At 40.8% G+C, this 13,342-nt stretch overlaps 1 pseudogene; it reads right to left on the bottom strand.

The window, feature by feature from the left end:
- Positions 1 to 1,228: 1,228 nt before the first annotated feature.
- LOC109453415 (GTP-binding protein Rheb) lies at positions 1,229 to 1,768 on the bottom strand (annotated as a pseudogene).
- Between the last annotated feature and the right edge of the window lie 11,574 nt (positions 1,769 to 13,342).

Here is a 13,342-nt window from a genome sequence, read left to right as displayed (position 1 = left end):
CGACAAAGCCCTAGAGGAAGCCCTATAGGATGTCTGAAAAGTTAACGGCCCTATTAGGATTAAAGTTTCAGATGGAGTGAAGCACATTAAGCACCTACCTCCCAACCCCACATCAGTCCTAACACAGTGTCAGCACAAATCAGAGGTCTTGACTAATTTGTGACTATGTCTGCTCTGGTATCAGACCGGCCTTATGTTATAAATTGAATGTTTTCCCCAAAAAATGTATATGTTGAAACCCTAACCCCCAGTGTAGCTGTGTTTGGAGATGGTGCCTCCAGGGAAATAATTAAGGTCAAATGAGGTAATAAAGGTGATCCAATGGGATCAGTGTCCTTATGAGAAAAGACACCAGAGAGCTCCCTCGCTCACTCTCCCCACACACAAACTGGAGAAAGGCCCTGAGAGGAAGCCAGAGAGAAGGCCACCAGCTCTAAGCCAGGAAGAGACTCCTCCCTGGAAACTGAAATTGACCATGCTGCCACCTTGATCTTGGACTTCCAGCTTCCAGACTGTGAGACAATTTATTTCTGCTGTTTAAGCCACCCAGTCTGTTGTATTTTTGTTATGGCAGCCTGAGCTGACTAATAAACCTGGGTTTCAATCCTAGCTCTGACACTTATTTGCTGTGAGTCCACCATTGTGCTAAGCTTTATTTCCTCTTCTTTAAAATGGTGATAATAATAGTACCTATCTCACAGGGTTATTGTGAAAATTAAATGAAATAAATTATGCAAATTGCTTAGCACAATGCATGGCACATAGTAAGCACTCAAATGTAATTTTTTTAAGGTTTGCAGCTATGTTATTTACAAGTATATCTTAAACAATGAAATAAACACTGATGTATGGAAGCCTAGTTAATACTACAACAGTGTAACAGCAATAGTTAATAGTATAAGTGTATCATTTTGATGATTACATTATTTTAAACAACAAACTACACTGAAAAAAATTAATGCCGGTAAAATTCTTGGCCATAATATTATGAAGAAATACAATACGTTAATTGAAAATACGATTGCTTAAAATTTGAAAGTGGGCGTGTACTCATGTGGACAGTCGGAGTTTAATATAACCTGAAATGTAGGGGCAGGAAAAAGTTGTGACCCAAATGAAATCTTTCGGGTTAACAGAAGAAAAACAAAGCAGAGTTTGTCTTCAGGGATAACGGGCAGTTTGCGTCTTCAGGTAGGACAGGTCCATATCCTCAGGTCCTGCAGCAGAATTACATCACTGAACAGGAAGACTTCCCTTGTGAAGTGGCCTCATCAATTTTTTTTCTGCCTCCAAAATTATCCTTCTAAAAACATCAACAGCAATCTGATTTTCTTAGCGTAAGTTTCCAAAAAAGCTGCGCTCCAAGATTCTGCTAACGCTTTCCCTTCTTCATAATTGATCACCCTTTCTATATGTAGGTCTTTCTTATTCCCAAACAACATAATAGGTATTTCCCCACCATATCCAACAATTTGCAATGGATAACTTTCATCACTTCAAATCTTTTGATTGATGTAACAGAATACAAAAAGATATAATCACTAATATCTATGGAGTATGTCTGAGGAAAGATGGAATATTCATCTTGCCCAGCTGTGTGGAAGATGATATTCCTGCCCATTTACTATGATTAATTTTGTGAACATGTTCACCATGGTTGGATTGTAGGAGTCAACAAATTGGCCTTCAACAAATTGAACCGTCAGTGAGGATTTCCCCACAGAGCCATAGCCCAGGATCGCATCTTCCGGGGCTTGGACTGTGGCATCTTGGCAGCCACCTCAGTCCCGGGCCAACCACATCAACCCAGGCAGCACCAGCCATTAGCCATAGCTGCGCCTGGGGCACAAATGTGATTTTTAAAAATAATAATGACAACTTTTATTACTTTCACTTTGGCAACAAAGTCATGCCTTTTGCTAGAGAGTAAACTCTATCCTTTCAACAAAGTTTCAATCACCTACTTTGTGTAACAGAAGGCTCAGCCCTGGAGAGACACACAGAACAGTTAGATGCTTCCTACCCACTTGGGAAGAGGACTTTTACACTAATAACCAGAACAATAATAAAAGTTCCCATTTGCTGCACAGTGACTATGTGCCAGGCACTTACCGTGTTTCCCCGAAAATAAGACCTAGCCAGACAACCAGCTCTATTCAACACCCTATTCAATTTTACAGATGAAAAAACAAGCTCCCAGGAGGTAAGAGAGTCAACAGCTGGGATTCAAACCTCGATCTGTCTGCAAAGCCTGTGCTCTTAGGGAGGTTGAACTCACCAAGATTAAGTGCAAGCCAAGGGGATTAAACAACTTTTACAAGAGGGGCCATTTGCCAGGGCCTGCACCTTGTCAAGCAGAGGCAGGATTTGACCTGAGTCCCTGTTTCCAAAGCCTGAGCGTACAGCTTCACTGGGCTTAGGGAGAGATGGCCCGCACGTGCAGTAACCAGGGAAGAAGACTTCACGGAAGATGGGGAGTGGCATCCAGACAAGCAGAAAGAAGCTGTGTCGGGTATCCCCAAGACCACCTTCAGGTTCAATGACTCATTAGCCTAGGGGAACCCACAGGACTATGAGAACTCATGGCTATGATTTATTACAGTGACAGGATACAAAGTAAGTCAACAAAGGGAAAAGACACATGGGGTGAAGGCCAAAGGGAATCAGGTGCAAGCCTCCCAGAGTCCTCTCTCAGTGGAGTCACACAGGACACACTTAATTCCCCCAGCAACAAGTTTTGAGAACATATGTCCACGTAAAAATGTTGTGTGCCAGAGAAGTGTGTTAGAGTCTCAGTACCCAGATTTTTTCTTGGGAGATGGTAACGCTCTGCCTAGCATGTGCCAAAATTCCAGACTCCCAGAAGGAAAACAGGTATTCAGCATAAAACATATTGTTTTATAAACAATTTAGGCAGAGCGGGCCACTCTTATCAGTTCTGGGACTAAGTAAACACTCCCCAAAACAAGTTCTCAGACACCAAGAGCCAACCGTGTAAGCAGACCTTTCTAAGGATGTGCAATCTCAGAGCTGCTGCGTTAACTCTTTTTCACACAGAAGCCAAGGGGAGGACCCATCATAGTCAAGGGAATTATATAATAAACAATGTATAATCAGAGAGGAATGAGCCTCCCTTACTTTTCTGGTCTCTGTGGGTGCCTCCCAGCAAAAAGAAAAGATGCTTCTCTCTGAGACAACAAAGTCATCATGCCACCTTCTGTTCAATGGCAAGCGATAAATGGCTCCGGCAGACTTGGACCTAAAGCTCTGCTTTGATGAAAAATTCCTTTGGTTCTGTCACTTTTGGTGACATGTTGGATATATCAGATGTGGCCAGATAAAAAAATAAAGAGAAGACACCATCTCTTCCTTTCCAGGGATGGCTGTGTGGAGGCAAGAGAGACTCAGAAACAAATCATCAGAGTACAGAGGAGTAAGGGCTCCAGGCAGGAAACACACACAGGTGACATTGGTGGAGGTGGATGTTATTAAAAAGGGGTAAGGTCTTCAAGAAAATAGAGAACACCTGCCTCATCTCAAAGCTGGGGAGGAAGGGGGAGACACCACTCGACTCTGGCAATTGCTGCCATGCAGAGATTCAGACACTGTATTGACAATCTCCCGATTCTTTCAAGAGAAGTTGGAACTGGGATTTTAACAGGAAATTTATTTGGGGCTGCCAGTGCCCGTGGAAGCACCAAGCAAGAAACAGCTAACTCAGTTGGGAAAAGGGGAGGGGCCAGATAGGCTTGGCAGAGGAGGTGGTGTCAGAACAGTAAGGTGAAAAAATGAAACAGAACTGATTCAGTGGATTAGGGAAAGAGGTAGAAGTTAGGTTACAAATTATATTTGTGATACTGCAGATGTCATGAAATCAGTCAAAACTGGGTTTAACATCTTGTACTTCCTCTTACTCCTGTGTGCCCTCGAGCAAGTAAGTTTCGGTTTTCGCATCTATAAAATGTGGATAACCATAGCGCCCGCCTCAACGTGAGGAAGTATAGATAAGACACCAGGAATGAAGAGTACATAACAGAATGCACACAGAGTACTTAGCACAGGGCTCACCACCATATTCTGCAAATATTAGTGGGTAGTATAAAATGAGATGGGAACACAGGGGACATGCCCCTAACCTCAGTCAGAAGTTGGGGGCAGAATCATGGAGGCTTCTCGAATACAGCACCTGTGAGCTAAGTCTTGAAGGCTATGAAGGCATTTGCATTTTCAGGTGGGTAGGCAGGAGAAATGGCATGTACACAAATGAAGAATCTTACTGCGATGACGTAGGGAGTGGGAATGGGGCAGTGACAGAGATGATATTGAGAAAGACGCAGCCAGATAAAGAGAAGTATAGATACTGGAGAAAGAGAGACCCAAATGGGAACACTTCGATAGAGTTGAGAGGCGGTTATTCTGGAACTAAGGCAGCATTGAGGTGAGAGGAAAAGTGGGCAGATTCAAGAGTGTTCTAAGAGATGGGATCGTTAGGATTTGGCAACTCATTGTATGTGGTTAAGGGCTGAATTAAGGGACCTCAAGTTTCTGGTGTGAGCACTGGAGGATGCAGAGGGTCTTGGCTAAGACAGGAAACCCAGGAAGAGGAGCTGCAGCTTGTGGTGGGGAGTGAGGGGCTGAACTCCCTTGCAGAAAGATTGTGTCTGTGTCCTTGGGACTTCCATTGATGTTCAACAGGCAAATGGTTTGCCGCTGAGGAAAAGTGTCTGGGCAGGAGAGAGAGAGACCTAGTGGTCACACATTTTATAAGCACTTTACATTCCCCTTCTCACTGAATCCTCAAACGGGCCCTTTCAGGCAGGAACTATCATCCTTATTTCACAGGGGGAGAAACTAAGGCTTTGAATGGCAAAGTAGCTCTTCCAAGTTCACATAGTAACAGTTTGTGGGAAAATCAAACTCAGGTCCCTAAATTCAGAAAACGCTCACTCTTACAGAGCCTCAGTTTGGGTAGATGAAAAGGTTCTGGAGGAGGATGGTGGTGATGGTTGTACAACAACATGAATGTGCGTAGTGCCTCTGAATTATACACTTAAAAATGGTTAAAATGGTGAAATTTACGTTATGTATATTTTATTACAATTGAAAAAAAAAAAGAACAAAGGAAAGAAATGTAGTCCTAACCACTAACTCTACTGCAAGTGTTGGCTGAGGAGCCATCATTTTTCTCTATCCTGTTTTTATCTGTTTCCTTTCATCGTCATGATTACATTTTATATTTTGTCTGGCTTCCTTAGTTTCAATTTCTCAGAGAAATAGGGGAAACCTCACTATAACCCCTATATGTCTCTTACTCACAATAGCTGCCAAACCTCCTAGCATATTGATAGGGAGAAAAAAATGGCACCCAGCCGTAGCAGGCAAGGTAGTTTGTACTGCAAACTGGCCTAAGCTGCTTTGGTCATTCAGAGTTATCAGGTTCCTTTCAGTGTCAGAAACCACCGAGAGTATGGGGTAAATGAGAGCTGACTACTCTTCCACAACATGTGTCCAGGTTTGTTTTTAAAAAGTTGCATTGAGATCATTAATATACCACAAAGTTCACCTGTCTAAAGTATACAATTCAATACTTTTAAGCCTATTTACAGAGCCGTACAACCATTAACTACCAGGACCTGCTCTTAGAACACTATTGTGATCTCAAAAAAAAATCTTGTACCTGTTAGGTATTGTTCTGCACCCTCCCTCCTCCTTTCCACCTCCTGCGCTTGGTAAATACTAATCTGTAGATTTGCCTACTCTGGACAGTTCGTATAAATGCATGAACAATAAATGGTCTTTGGACTGGCTTCTTTCACTTAGCATAAATGTATACATTTTTGTGTGGGCAGATATTTTCATTTTTCTTGGATCTGTGCCTGGGAGTAGAAATGGTGGGTCATATGGTAACTCTATGTTTTACCCTTCTAAGGAGCTGCCAAACTGTTTTCCAAAGTAATTTCACTATTTACAATCTCACTAGAAGTGTATGAGGGTTCCAATTTCTCCACATCCTAGTCAACACTTATTATCACCTGTTGTTGTTTTTTTTTTCATTTTAGCCATTCTAGTAGGTGCAAAGGGGTATCTTATTGTAGTTTTGAGTCACATTTATGACTAATAATGTTCAGCATATTTTCATGTACTTACTAGCCATTTGGAAGACTTTTTTGAAGCAATGTCTATTCATTTCCTTTGCCCATGTTAAAACTGAGGTATTTGTCTTTTTATTACTGAGCTGTAAGAATTTTTTAATAGATTCTGGATACAAGTCGCTTATTGGATATATGTTAGTTATAGGTTTATCATAGATGCCCTTTATCAGGTTAAGGAATTTCCCTCCTATTCTTATTTTGTTGACTATTTTTATCATAAAATGGTGTTGAATTTTATTAAATTGTCTATTGTGATGACCATATGCTTTTTTTCTTTATCCTATTGATGTGGTGTATTGAATTTATTGTTTTTTAATATTGAACCAGATTTATTTATCTGGAATAAATTCCAGCTGGTCATGGTGTATATGTTTTTGGACTTGATTTGCTAGTATTTTGTTGGGGATTTTTGTATCTACATTCATTAGGGATATTGACCTCTAGTTTTCTTTTCTAATGATGTCTTTGTCTGGTTTAAGTATCAGGGTAATACTGGCCTCACAGATGGGCTGGGAAAATTTCCCTCCTTTTCTGTTTTCTGGAAGAGTTTGTGAAAGATTGGTGTTTTTTTTCTTTTCTTTAAGTATTCAGTGGATTTCACTGGTGAAGTCATGTGGACCAGGTCTTTTCTTTGTAGGAAGATTATAAATCACTAATTTAATCTCTTATTATTGGTCTATTCAGAATTTTGATTTCTTCTTAAACCAATTTTGTTAATTTGTATTTTTCCAGGAATTTATCCATTTTATCTAAATTATCTAATTTGTTGGCATACATTTGTTCGTGGTTTTCACTTATAATTCCCTCTTTCACTCCTAATTTTAGTAATTTGAGTCTTTGCTTTCTAGTTTTTTCTTTTTGTTTTTGTTTTTGTTTGGTGAGTCAAGCTAAAGGTTTGTTGATCGTGTTGATCTTTTCAAAGAACTAACTTTTGATTTCATTGATTTTTCTCTATTTTCATACTCTCATTTATTTCTGCTCTGACCTTTATTATTCCCTTCCTTCAGCTTGCTTTGGCCCATATGTTTTGGTATGTTGTATTTTTATTTTTATTCATCTCAAAGCATTTCCAAATTTCCCCTGCGATTTCTTCTTTCACCCTGTTATTCTACCAGGTTTTAATCAAAGCTTGTTTCATGTAGAATTCTGCCTCTGGTAAGGGCATTTAGCAAGCAGGCCATAGGATTTATTCTAGAACCTCCAAGTCTCAGCTCTGTTCCTCTTTGATTCTCAAAAACTCCTTATACAAAAGGTTTATCTGAGGCCAACGAAAAAGTTTTCCAGTGCCAAGATATGACCAAGAACCCTCCCCACAAGTATGGGGCACAAGACCATTTAAGAATCAAACCTGGGGGGGAAAAAAGAAGAAAAAACAAAGAATCAAACCTGGGATGCCATCTTTAGTATGGCAGGGTGAAGTGCTCACTAGATTTTTATACCTTATTAATACCAAAATGAAGACATATCTAAAGTAATTCTAGTTAATCTACGTATCTTAGACACCAGTCATCTTATCCATGAAAGACTTATTCTAATATTGCTAATGTGAATGAGCAGAAACCTCTAGAGTTCAGAAGAGTGAACATAGCTGAAGACTTGCAGGAGCTGCCTTTGATTGAATCTCCTTGCCACCCAGGAGCGTGCATTGTGCTTAGAGAGGAGCACACCTGCTCCGGGGTGGACCAATGCCAACACACACATTCTATCACAGTCTGTGCAGAAATAATACAAAGAAAATCATAGGCCACATCACCATGTAATGAAAGGGAGATATCTCTGGGTAAACCTTTATTAATGAATCCAGTGTTATTTTTTTTTATTGGGTAAGGGGAACAGGACTTTTATTGGGGAACAGTGTGTACTTCCAGGACTTTTTTTTTTTTCCAAGTCAAGTTGCTGTCCTTTCAGTCTTAGTTGTGGAGGGCGCAGCTCAGCTCCAGGTCCTGTTGCCGTTGCAAGTTGCAGGGGGTGCAGCTCACCATCCCTTGCTGGAGTTGAACCCGCAACCTTGTGGTTGAGAGGACACACTCCAACCAACTGAGACATCTGGGAGCTCAGTGGTAGTTCAGCTCAAGGTGCTGTGTTCAATCTTAGTTGCAGGGGCGCTGCCCACCATCCCTTACGGGACTCGAGGAGTTGAACCGGCAACCTTGTGGTTGAGAGCCCACTGGCCCATGAATCGAACCGGCAGCCTTCGGAGTTAGGAGCATGTAGCTCCAACCGCCTGAGGCACCGGACCGGCCCCCAGTGTTATTTTTTAAAACACGTGAGAGCTGTGAGAACAAGTATAATGAATAGCTAAGAATATGTACAGAAGTCCCTCCATTGTTCCTCTGGGTAATATGGAAACAAGGGAGATGCTTCACTGCTCAGACCAATTGCTCATTTATTCTGCCACAATCATGGGCACCAAGGAAACCAAGGAACACTGTGGGCATTCTCATTGATGTTAACCCCGAAGAGTCGTGTGAAAATCCCTAATTTCCTATGTTCAAGCCTACTCTGGGCAGAATACATTCCAAAAGGTACTCCAAGAGTTTAAAATAGGATCATTTGTCATTGCCTGCAATCTACAATACCGCCTTTCTTCTGGCTCTGAAAACACCACAAACATCTGATATACTGGAAAGGTCTGTTTGGATGCACAAGATGGCAGGTGGTACCAGGGAGAAGGATGCATGTATGCAAAAGTTTGGAGGTGAGAAAGAAGAATCGAGAGAAATTCAATAGAAAATTGAAGAAAACCCAAGTTGCTAGATGTAGACATTAGGTGGGGAGTGGGAAGAGATGAAGATACAAAGGTGGGAAGGGGAGGGATCCTGAAGGAAAGTGGAGCCTGAAGGAAGTTGGACCTTCTCCCAAGAGAGTCACAGACGGGTTTAAAGCAGGAGAGGAGCACATCAGGATTGCACGGTGGACAAATATGTCTGACTGCACTGTGGCTAATGGACTGTAGTGAAGCAGGGAAACCAGCTAGGAGGCTCCAGCAGGGAAAAGAAAATGGATGGGGTCGTGGTAATACTGATATTCCTGTTCTTCTGCAAAATTCTATTTGCTTCCACGAGGAAGCTGCCACCCCCTGGGACTATGCTTACCAAGCAGGTAGCTGTATCTGCTCTGTTCTTCCCCCTTCTGCTCCAGGCTCCCTTGTTGATGTTGACCTGAGAAGCCATGTAAGATGCCTCATTGCCACCATCAGTGCTCACAATGCCAATGCCAATGTCCAGATCACCTAGTGAGTCAACAAATAATTAACAAGGAAAAAAAGCAAACGGGACCTAGACTAAAGGAGACTCAAGAGACAGGCAAACCTAAAGCAATGTTGAATCATGATGCTATCAAACCAACAATAAAAACACTTGGAGGCACTTGGAAAAATATGAATACAGATTATATGATCTTGAAGAATTATTACTAATTTTGTTAGGTATGCTAAAGCATTGAGGTTATTATTTTTTTTTGAAAAAGTATTTATTAGAGATAAACACTAAAGCATTCAGAAAAAAATGTTTCTGGGATTCGCTTTAAAATAATCATGAAACACACCCATGTCCTAACACAGTATTTCCTATTTACATATTACATCCCCCTTTTTGTCCTTATACATAAACATTTTTTTCATACCAATAGACATAATACACCAATATTTTTATGATCTGATAAAAGTACTGGTATGCTGCTTCTGAAAAGGTGCTCACCTATTTGGAATTTCATTAGCAACATCTTAATTTGCAGGTTTCACTCCACCCTTGACAATAGTGGTTGTTGCCATTTTTTAAGCATGAGCATTAGTTCCTTAGGAATTGTGATGGTTAGTTTTATGTGGCAATTTGACTAGGCTAAGGGATGCCCAGGTAGCTGGTAAAACATTACTTCTGAATGTGTCTGTCAGGATGTTTCTGGAAGAGATTAGCATTTGAATTGGGAAACTGAGTAAAGCAGATGGCCCTCAGATGGGGGTGTGCATTATCCAATCCATTGAGGGTCCAAAAAGAACAAAAAGGCAGAGAAAGGGTGAATTGGCTCTCTCTTCCTGCTAGAGCTGGGACATCCATCTCCCGCCTTTGGACATCAGTGGTCCTAGTTGTCAGGCTTTTGGACTCAAATAGGGACTTATACCATCAGCCCTCTGATTCACAGGCCTGAATTACGTCATTGGCTTTCCTGATTCTCTAGCTTGCAGACAGCAGATGGTGGGATTTCTTGGCCTCCATAACCATGTGAGTCAATTCCTATAATAGATCTCCTACATATATCTCTATATATGTATATCCTACTGGTTCCTTTTCTCTGGAGAACCGTGACTAATCAGGGCTCGTCCCTTGAATATGAATTTTGTGGGTGCTCAGCAGGAAAGAACGTTTCTCTTTGTTTATGGAAAACAGTGATGATCTCCCTGGCTTTTGAATCAGTCAAATCTTTCCAGAACCATCATTACTAACTGTCTGATCTTAAGATGAGGCCTTCACTTCTCTGAATCTTAGTCTCTTATGCTGCAAAATGGTGATATTGATATAGTAGTGGAGTGTTACAGTGGAGAGGACATGAAGTACTACACTTAGTACAGTGCCTGGTACATAGTGAGGACTCAATACATGCTTGCTGCTGGTCTCGATGGCTTCTTTTGACTTCTTGTTTTTAACCTCGTGTCTTAGTCCGTTTGGGCTGCTATAACAAATATCATAGACGGAGTGGTATAAACAACAGAAATTATTTCTCCCAGTTCTAGCAGCTGGGAAGTCCGAGATCAAGAAACCAGTATATTCAGTGTTTGGTGATAGCCCCTTTCTTAGTTCATAGATGGCCATCTTTTTGCTGTGTGTTTCGCATGGTGGAAGGGACAAGGGAGCTCTTTGGGGTCTCTTTCATGAGGGCAGTAAGCCCACTCATGAGGGCTCCACCCTCATGACCTAATCACCTCCCAGAGGGCCCACCTCCTAACTAGGGGTTAGGATTTTCACATATGAATTGGGGACAGAGGGAGGGACACAAATATTCAATCCATTGTACCTTATCATGTTGGGCATGTTTATTTCAAAAACATTTAACCTCTTTATCTGACTACAAAGTAGTTCATATTCACAGGGGGGAAAAAAATAAAAGCTTAAACTTTATCCCCAGAAAGTGCAAATTCTGATAAACCCAACCCTCACGGGTCATTGCCATCAACAGTTTTGTTTGGTGTCTTTTTTCCAGAGGGGCTGAAGCCTAATAATTTTGTATTAACATCCTGACAAGGTTGCTTCTTGCTAAACTCTATTAACTAATGACTATTAATTATGTAGATACATTATTTATCCTCTCTAAGCTTTAGTTTTATTATTTTTTATAGAGACATATGAGTACCTGTGGTCTAGTTGTGAGAGCAAAACGAGAAAATGAAGAGCTCTTATGTGTGTATTATACACTAGCACACAGACATGTGTGTGTGCACACACACAAGTAAGAAAAAGACTGAAAGAATATTCATGACAGTGGAGCTTCCTGCAGGATGGAATTAAGGCAATTTTTATTTTCTTCTCTATACTTTTATCACCACCTCCACTAATTTTCTACTAAGAACCTGTTTGTTTTATAACCAGAAAACATTGTGGGTTTTTTCATTTGTTTTTCAAGATTAGCCACAGGAAAAAGGAATCAGGAAGGGGATGTCTAAGTGTATGTCTATGTCCCACCAATCCCATGAGAGTTAAGCTGGAGGTCACCTCAAAGAGGCAGGCCTGTACTTTCACCGAGAAGAGATGTGTAAAATGGCCACTATCAAGTTCTAGAGCCACTCTCCCCAGTCTAGTGTAGGAAACAGTACACAGTAATCCTGTCTTTTGCTTCCAGGGTCTGAAGCCCCAAGGAGTCTCTCTCAGACACGCTATAGTAAGACTTTCCTGTATTCCTCCAAACCACTTTCTTTCAGGGAATTATTCAGTAAGATAGAGCAAAGTCTAGCAGTCTAGGGCAGGATCGAAAGTCTCAGACCTGGGGTAGAACTCCTTCACTTATAGCTGAGGGAATGGGTTAAATCACAAATTACCTCAGTTTCCTTATCTGTAAAATGCAGGTAATAAAAGCATCCAATTTAGAGTTCCTGTGTGGAATACTTGACTTTATCCTGTGAGGAATACTTGAAGTATGTGAGGAATACTTGCAAATAGGAAGTACCTAATACATTATTAATTCTAGTACATTGCCTGATAAGGGGTATGCAACCTGGTATAGAATTGTGAATTAAAGAAAGAAAGAATGAATCTGGATAGGTATTCAAGAAATATAATTAGGTAAAGTTTCAGAATAACATATAGAGTAGGATTCCCTTTTTATAAACATATATATTTATATGTGTATATTTTTTCAGGTGAGGAATGAGGTGGCCATTTGTAGAAATGACTCAGGAAACTACATTGTATATCCAGTTGCAGTAAGTAGGGTGTTCCCTTACGGAGACAAAACTGGATGGTAAATGCCACTAAGAAAACTTCAACCTAATACATTATATTACATGAGGCAAAGGGGATTCATTCATTTTCTTAGACCATTGTGAGGGCAATAGAAATGGAGAAAGAGGAAGAGAATCTGGAACCATTCCACAAATGAAGCCCATAGGACTTGCTAACTGATCAAATACAGTGGTGAACAAAAAAGAGGCATCAACGCTGCTTTGGTTTTTGGTTAGAAATAGAAAAGCATCTCCTGACAGCAGAAATTGCACTGGTATCTGGCTGGACTTGGTTTCTTCCTGTTAAACAATTTCACAGAATGTCAACATTAAACAAGGACCAAGATGTGAGTTCGATGGATCAAGATAAAACAAGACTACTTCATAATCATGTCTGAATGCAGACAAAAATGGACATTGTCCAAACCACAAAAGTGACCAAACATCCCGTATCCTGGTTAATACGAAGAACATTTGCTTCCTTACCAATTACAGGTTTCCCACCTTCTAGAAAAGATTGACTATGATACCCAATCATGGAATTATCCCTGCTTACTCACAGTATTAATTCCAGAGCAAAGCTCTGCTTCTTTGAACCTTCTGCCAAATCACCTGACAGCCCATATTCTATAAAAGCCTTTTTCGAACACCCCCTTACTAAGACCCTCCCTCACTGCAAGAAGTCAATAATAAAACACATCTTTGTTCAAGTGTAGATCTTTATAGGTCTTTGGCTGAAGGGCATTGACGTTGGCACAAG

Source organism: Rhinolophus sinicus, linkage group LG16 (genome assembly GCF_036562045.2).
Source record: "Rhinolophus sinicus isolate RSC01 linkage group LG16, ASM3656204v1, whole genome shotgun sequence".
NCBI lineage: Eukaryota > Metazoa > Chordata > Mammalia > Chiroptera > Rhinolophidae > Rhinolophus > Rhinolophus sinicus.
Note: the sequence above shows the minus strand (reverse complement) of the source record. Positions and strands in the feature narration are given on the sequence as shown.